Consider the following 7,932-nt stretch of genomic DNA (forward strand, 5'->3'; position numbering starts at 1 on the left):
TCATCTCGTAGCACACGCGTCCACAGGTGACCCCGTGGGTGGCTCGTGCTCCCGCCCACAAGTAGGCGAAGCCCTCGATGGTCAGTGGGTAGCCGCTGTAGCGGTCCCGGGACACTTTGAAGTGCAGATCGCAGTTGTCTGAGACAAAAAAAAAAGGTAGACCATCGTTCGAACGTTAGTATATCCTTAAAAAAATGATGTGCTTATTCAGAGCACACTTTCACACTTACATGTGTCGATAGTAACGAGAGCATCATCAATGTTCTCTTCCTCGTCTTCTGCGGGAGGCTGAGGCGTGCGAGACCTTAAAATAGACACCAAAAGAAATAGAATATTTAAAAACATAATAAAAAAAACTTGCTCATTGACCGACGTGTGATGAAGTGTTTTCAGTGTAGGACCCATTACTTTTGAGAATTTTGGAAAACCTTAGAGACGCCCAGAATATTGTTTCATGACTTTAAACAATACCACCAAAATAGTAGACACTCTTTTTTCAACGGGAAAAAAGTTTGGATCTCTTTCTGTTCTTTAGTATTCTGCAATAGAATGCATAAGGAGTTGATCCAATTAGTCGTCTCTACTTATTTCTCATTATCTAAAGCTGACCTGTGAGGCAAGTGAAGCGCATCACCCACTCTAACTTGTCTATCATGATAACTTAGCAAATAGCATGGTTTCTTTATCCCCACCCTCGTTTCGTGATGATACTAGTCACAAGTGCAGCTTATTCACTGCCACAGTAATGAATAGGAACTTGTGCTGTGTTGACACCATATGCAAAGTTCAGTGGCTTATGTAACGCAATATCTACACTCCGTCACATTTAGCAGCTCTGGATGATACAGCGTTTTCCACAGATTTGTAATCTACTTGGGTGGGTGGATACCGGCAGGGGGGCGGGGGTCTCAGTCCTGTTACTACGTCTCCTCTAGCCTCACAATCCACAAAGTGACAGGGAACTAACATTACATGCGGTATATCTGGTCACAGCACGTTTGTTTTTTAATATATATTTTTCATAAATGTTCTTGAAAACTTCTTGGATGGTGGCCATTTTACTTTGGTACCATCCAAGTAGTAACATGGTGTGAGAAACACTGGGATAATACTGAATCCTCCCTCCTGTGTACAATATCCCCCGCACCCTGATTTTGGGTAATTTTATTTCACAAAGAAAGAGTTAATTTTGAGAAATTAGTTTACACTTTATGATCTCAGATACATGATTCAATGCCAATGTTTAGCTTTAGTAACACCTCAAACAACGGTGCTTTTCTCTACCAGACAAAACACAGAGAGGGCTTTCAATGGCAACATTTTATTTTCAAAACAACTGTACAATTGTTAAATTCGACAAAGCGGGATGAACTTGTATGGTGTTAGAATTGCGTATGTATCCTGTCACAAAAATAAGTAGTGTGGGTGTGTTTTAACTCCTACTCTGCATAGTTCTGCTTTGTATGGTAAGCTGTAAAACATTCTCCTGGATGCAAGGCGACACAACAAGCCACACACCACATTCTGGTATCTTTGCGCACGCCTCTGCGAGAGCAGACCCGGCATCTTCTTGATCCACTTGGTCGGTGTTTGCCACTGGCAGCTTTCCTCATGTTTTCGAGTTTGTGTCTGCCAATCTGTCCATCTAGCCTGCTGTCTGGGTCAGTTCTGTATGATGCCCTTCTAAATATCCTTTCCGCAGACTTCTCACACTCCTCAACCTCCACAATTACAAGATCATCGTCTTCCTTTTTTATCTGCATCCTCAAATGTCGCTTTACAGTCCAGGACTTCACTACACTTCGAATGAACTCCAAGGGGGTTATACACGGCACTGGGTGCCTGGCTCTGTAGAGGACATGGGCATTAGACATGCATATTTGAAACAGATAGGCGACAAACTTCATGGGCCAGTTTGTTGACTTGCGTACAAAGGGATAGTATGTAATGTTTTTGTCCAACTTTTGCACCGCAATCATGGAGGAGTTGTATGCAACAACACACTCTGGCTTTAACTCTGGACCCTTGCCTTTGTGTCCCTTCTGCAACACGTCAACATTCTGCATTCTATCTTCGTGGCAAGTTGTCACCATCCGTTTGTCCTGCCACGCTACAACCATCACCCTTTTATTGTGCCGCACCAATTTCTCGGCCTCCCTCACGCCATTCTTTCTCACCTGCCTAAAGATCTTAGGTTCTCCCCTATTCTTCTTCAGTGTTCCACAGACATTGGTTTCTGCTCCCAGTAAAAGCTCACACATTGCTACGGAATTGTAGGAATAGTCCATATACAGTGTATAACCATGACCTGGGAGACGATCAAGAAGCGCGAACACTATCTCCGACGTAGTACGAGCTTCCCCAAGATCAGGCTGCATATTGAAACAATAACCAGTGGCAGAGTCGCAAAGTAAGTACGATTTGATTCCGCATTTTACAGCTTTTTTGGGGCTGTATGTTCTGAAGGATACACACGACCGACAGTTCAACATACTCTCATCAATGCAAATGGTTTGCCCCGGTTGATACAGCTCCTTGAACTTCCCCACAATGTAGTCAAATACTGGGCGGACTTTGTACATTTTGTCAGTGTTATCCTGTAACTCATTATTGTTGTAATTAAGGAACTTCCATATAATCTGAAATCTGTTCCTTGGCATGGTCTGGCTAAAATGGGGTGTTATGTCTACCTCGTCCACACTCCAATATTGTGAAATGTTTTGCTTTATGACATAACTGGTGAGAAACGTGAGTCCAAAGAAAGTTTTCAGTTCTGGGACTGACACGGGTTTCCACAAATTACTTCTATGTGGCAGCTTCTCAGACGGATCTTCAAAACACTGAACAGCATACAAGTTGGTGTGATCTGCAATATGTTGCAATAGCTCGTCAGTTAGGAAGAGCTCCAAGAAGTCAGCTGGCATGTTGGAATACAGCTCCGTGGCAGTACTCCGGGGTCCAGGGGTTGCAGTGAAGGAGAACTTATTTGGTTGCCAGTTGGCTTCATGCCAGCTACAATCTTCCTCATCATCTCTGCTCCATGCAGGTTCTGTAAATTAAAGAAATTATTACCATAAAAATACTATCATTTTTTTAATTGCTGTAGTGTGAGCAGTGGAGGTTTGTTTTTTTGTACCTTCGTTCGCACGGTCAACAGATGCGGCACTGGAATCACTGTTTGATGCATGACATGCAAAATAGAAATACAAAATATTAATATGAAAATAAATGTTTTTTGCAATGCAATGTGCACAATTTTTGTTTTTGTTTTACCTTTCCTTTTCTGACTGCCAACTGGACGGGGATCTTTGCCGGTTCAACGATCTGAAAATTTAAGATTCCTTCACATCAGTACTGGTGACAAATGTTATAGTACCGTACATAAACTAGTGGGGCTAAATAGTATTAATGCATTTATTAGACATGGAGTGATAGAGAGAATGGGGTGGGGGGTGGGTTCTTTGATTGCTTAAAATAAACACAATCCCCATTCTCCCCTTTATCAAAGTAGGCATGGGCTAGCCGTTTCAAAATAAGCTTACATATTTTCTGGTGAACGAAAAACTGGTTCTCAAAAGTGTATACCTAGGACAACTGGTCCTTGCAATAAATTTAGCAGCTCACTTTAACACATTTAACAACACTTCTTTTTTTAAATAATCTCTACACGCAGAGAAAGTCTGTTGGGTTAGGAGTTTGGACTAGAGTAGGGTAAATTCCAACTTTCTTTGAATCCTACCCGAGGACAAGTTGTCCTACAATAAAACATTACTACTGGTATGAGCTTTTTAGTTAGCAGTGCTATGCATTAAGCGGTGGTGATTTGAATTGGGAATTGAGTCGGCATAGAAAAGCAATCAGCAAATCTGAATTTTCAGACTTACCAGAAAAAAAAAAATCTTACCGTTCGACTTTATAATGTAATGGGGAGCTAACTTTGTGTGTGACATACATATGATGGGAGTGCACATGCATGATGGGGAGGAAAGCTTTGACAGGGGCGGAAAGTGTGCACTTGGGTATGGCAATACACAATTCGCCAGCTAATGAGCACTACATTAGCTTAAGCCCATCGCGGCAGTGCATCAATGCCTCTCACTCATCCGTGGCAAAAAAATAAATAAATCAAAAAAAATTTAAGCGCTTTAGGCACAGTAGATGAAGCGCTATACAAGTACACTCCATTAACCATTTTCATCAAAATTTTATTTTCGTTTGTTGGGCTATGACATGACTTTTTCAGAAAAGGAGTACTGGTACCCATTCTATTTCATCGTCAACACAAAAAGTAAATCAGGATTTAGAGGGCAATTCCGAGATATGGTTGGTAGACAACTTTCAAAGATTATTTCATATTTAGCATATTGGTAGTGCATTATTTAAGCCTTTAAGAAAATATCATACATGCAGAGTTTGTTTTTGCAATATAAAATTTAATTAAATAGTTAACATGACATCCAAACCACCAATACTGGGAAATTTGCTGAATAGAGTATCAAGGAGGCCATTCAGTTGAATGTTGTTAAAAAATAAAAGTTAAAAAATATGACATCTGCAGCCATGTATCTATCAATCTTGGTCTTTTCCCTCTCATAGTGACCTTGAATTGGTTTTCTGCAGTTCTTTGTCTCTATTTGGAAGGATGATGCTCCTGCAGCCTCTTGTGCATTTTCTTGCTGGCTTTGTTGTTTTTAAACACGCCAATGTCAAAAAGACGGTGCTGTGTTGCCATCCAATCTTGGCAGGGAATGAGAACTGTCTGGAAATAATAAATAATAAATGTATTTTGCTATGAGAGTACATTTAAAAACTCAAACTGACACCCCAACACTACTCAGCATGGGAGTGTTCTGACAGGCAGAGCGGAATCCCTTTTTTTTTTAATTTATGTACGTTTTGTTATCATATCCCCCGTGAGCCCACATTTATGCAGGGCTGGGCAATAAATCAAATTAATTCGATGCATCCATCATTTTAAAAAGCAAATTGTTGAAAATTTGCTAAATCGTTAGGTCGAATTTTGTCTTTTGGATTATTAAAAGCTGTTGTTCTTATGTTGTGTTACATTGAAATGTTTTTGTAAGTTGTAATTTTGCACAAGTAGCAGAATGCTGGATGGGTGCTTTACAAGACAGGTTTATAATAGCTACTTAATTGTGGCTTTTAAGAAAAAACTATGAATGTTAAGTTTATGTTAAAACTAATTTAGATTCAGTATACATTATTGCTGTCTGAACATTTTGCACAGGAATTATTTTTGAATGAATGAAACCTTTAAATAAATGTCTGTTGGGTTTATTAGATTTAAATTGATTAAAACCGTAATCGTCCTGAATGTCTGTAAAAAAAATTGATTTTTTGGGGGGGGGGATATCACCCAGCCCTACATTTATGGCAATATTTCAAAATATTACATTTAAAGTTGTAACTACGTTAGTGTGTCACCTTGCTTATGGTTCTCATATCGTCAGAATCTAATACTGGCCCATGACTATGAAAAAAAGCAATAAAAATGATCTAGCTCGCAAGCTAGTTCTTACCTCCACTTCTTTCAGGAGCATCTGTGGACGAGGCTCGGCTGCTCCCAGTTGATCCAGACGTTAACCACTCATCTGAGGAGTCAGGTTCACCATATTTACCTGACCAGGATTCATCAGACAAGCTGGGCTGTTGTAAAACGCGATGTAAGCTGCATTGACTTGTATCGCATGATCTGGGTTGATTGTCAGCTGTCTCACCGGTGCCGCGGGGCACGGCTTCCGCGGCCGGCGGCTTTGAGCCACGGGTCCCGCCTCGCTGCCTAACGGCTTCCGCGAACAGCCGGCGGCTTTGAGCCACGGGTCCCGCTTCGCTGCCCAACGGCTTCCGCGAGCAATCGGCGGCCGCAGGGCCCACCTTGCAGCCGAGCGGCTTTCACGAGCCAGCGAGCAGAAACTAGCCACTCTCTGCGCTCTCGTGAAGGTCCACTGCCGCTAGCAGTGCCGGCCAGATTTGGCGAGTCTTATAATGAAGGTGGGGGGAGGGGTTTAAAATTGTGAGGGTGGAGTTCGCGCAGACCTAGTGACGTATAAAACCGAAAAGGGTGGGGTTAGTGATGTATAAAACCGATCTGCTAAAACAGCCCGTTTGAGAGTGCTGTTTGAGCTGTGTTGACACACACTGCCATAGACAAGGGAAACAAGGGTCGTTTTCCTAACAACTCTGGCAACTTAGTCAGGATGGGGGAATGCATACTATGCCCCAAAAAAAATTGCACTTTTTATTTTAGGTCTCCTTGAAGGATGATCAGTGTTAATATGAAGTTGTGGCTTGCTTTTAAAAGTGCCACTTGGAGAATGGCCAAGAGGCTCCAGTTATGAACAAGCCTATTTGCTTTAGCACTGTAGCTTGGCCCGAGTGGTCACGGGTCAGACTAAACGGGTTCAAAGACAGTGCTAATAACCTTACACACATTACCGATAATTGGGCCTAAACCCAAATGTCCAATATGTCAAAAAACGTTATCCTGTAGTGTGTTGAGAGATATTTTCTCTGCGATCTGCTCGGAATATTATTACGGGAATGCAAATATTTACAGCGACAAACACCTGTTTTATATTTATGATCTCAAACCCTTATGTGTGTGGTTAATGCCAAGCCAGGGACTCTGTGATTGCCGGGCACAAAGAAGAGCAAACTGCTTGCAATATAGTTAGCACATAAGCTAACAGCCTGAAGCTGTTTGTACTACTACTTTTTGTATTTTATGGCAGTCAGATGACCTGTGGGTGTGTGTGTGTGTTTGGTCATTTTGAGTATATGAACCACCGTTTATCTCCGTTATTTATACAGAAATTGCTGTCTGCACTGATTGCACTTTTCCCCGTCATGTATGGCTTTGCTTCGGACGCAGTTGATTGTTGTGCCAGTATACACTGTATTTTCCTAAACCTTTTAGTTATTTATGTTTTGTTTTAAATATTGTTCACTGCTTGCTGTAACACTAATTGCCTTTCGGGGACACAAATAAATTTTAACTTGAATCTCCCTGTTCAAGACCCACCCGGATAAACACCAGTCGGCGGGGGGTGGCATTTAATGTAACCCATACATTAAAGCGCACACCGCATTGGTGCATGCTTGCTAAAACAAACAGGTTGCAGGAGCAAAACAGTGAGTTTGGTTCTACTTTATTCAACAATTTAACAATGTACTCACGTTATTTTTTTACCAGTCTTCATCTACAAATCCATCAAAGTTCTCATCTTCTGTATCCGAAATGAACAGCTGAGCAATGTTTCCTTCAAACATGCCAGGTTCCCCCTCGTAAATTACCGGAGTCAGTCTTGTTGCCGTGCGGCTGTTTAGCAATGATGCCGGCCTTCGCGAGCCCAGGCATCCACAATCTATACTCGCCTGACGCTGCCTCCCAGTTTTGTGAAAGCGTATTCGCCGTCTCTCATCCAGCGCACAAATGCTGCTCAGAATTTAAATTTGAACGCCAAGTTCACGCCAATGTCCAGCAGATGGAGACTTGGAGTTCCTTCGTTAATCCCCCAGGGCGGAAAGATGACAAACTCCCCCTGAGAACACCATGCGTGTGCTTTGCAAAGCCGCTCTGCTCCATCTTGACCGCATGCTTTGGAAACGTCAATTTCGAGTTATTTTTCTTGCTTCCTCCACCAATGTGTAATTCTCTCGTGCCTCCATGTCCAAACACCTAACTGGTTGTAGTTTAAATTGTACATCGTAAGCATGTGTCTTCGCTGATGCCATTTTCCGGATTCCTTCGCCAAACCGATGTTTAACAGTGCAAATACTGGCAGTATTGTTATCCTTTCCTGCTAGGTCTTGCGGCCGCACGTCGCCAAAAAGGTGGGGTCAAAAAGTGGTAGATGAAATGGACCACAGGAGACAGGAGGTCACACTGCAGTCGGGTGTTTTATTTGATCT

At 42.1% G+C, this 7,932-nt stretch overlaps 1 non-coding gene across 1 annotated transcript; it reads right to left on the bottom strand.

The window, feature by feature from the left end:
• Window positions 1-6,300: 6,300 nt before the first annotated feature.
• On the bottom strand, window positions 6,301-6,437 carry LOC147171543 (small nucleolar RNA SNORA50). Its single transcript, XR_015095707.1, has one exon. It is a non-coding gene; the product is annotated as a small nucleolar RNA SNORA50 (small nucleolar RNA).
• Between the last annotated feature and the right edge of the window lie 1,495 nt (window positions 6,438-7,932).

The sequence above is a fragment of the Leptonotus elevatus genome, chromosome 7, assembly GCF_054856555.1.
Source record: "Leptonotus elevatus isolate MCC_2025b chromosome 7, RoL_Lele_1.0, whole genome shotgun sequence".
NCBI lineage: Eukaryota > Metazoa > Chordata > Actinopteri > Syngnathiformes > Syngnathidae > Leptonotus > Leptonotus elevatus.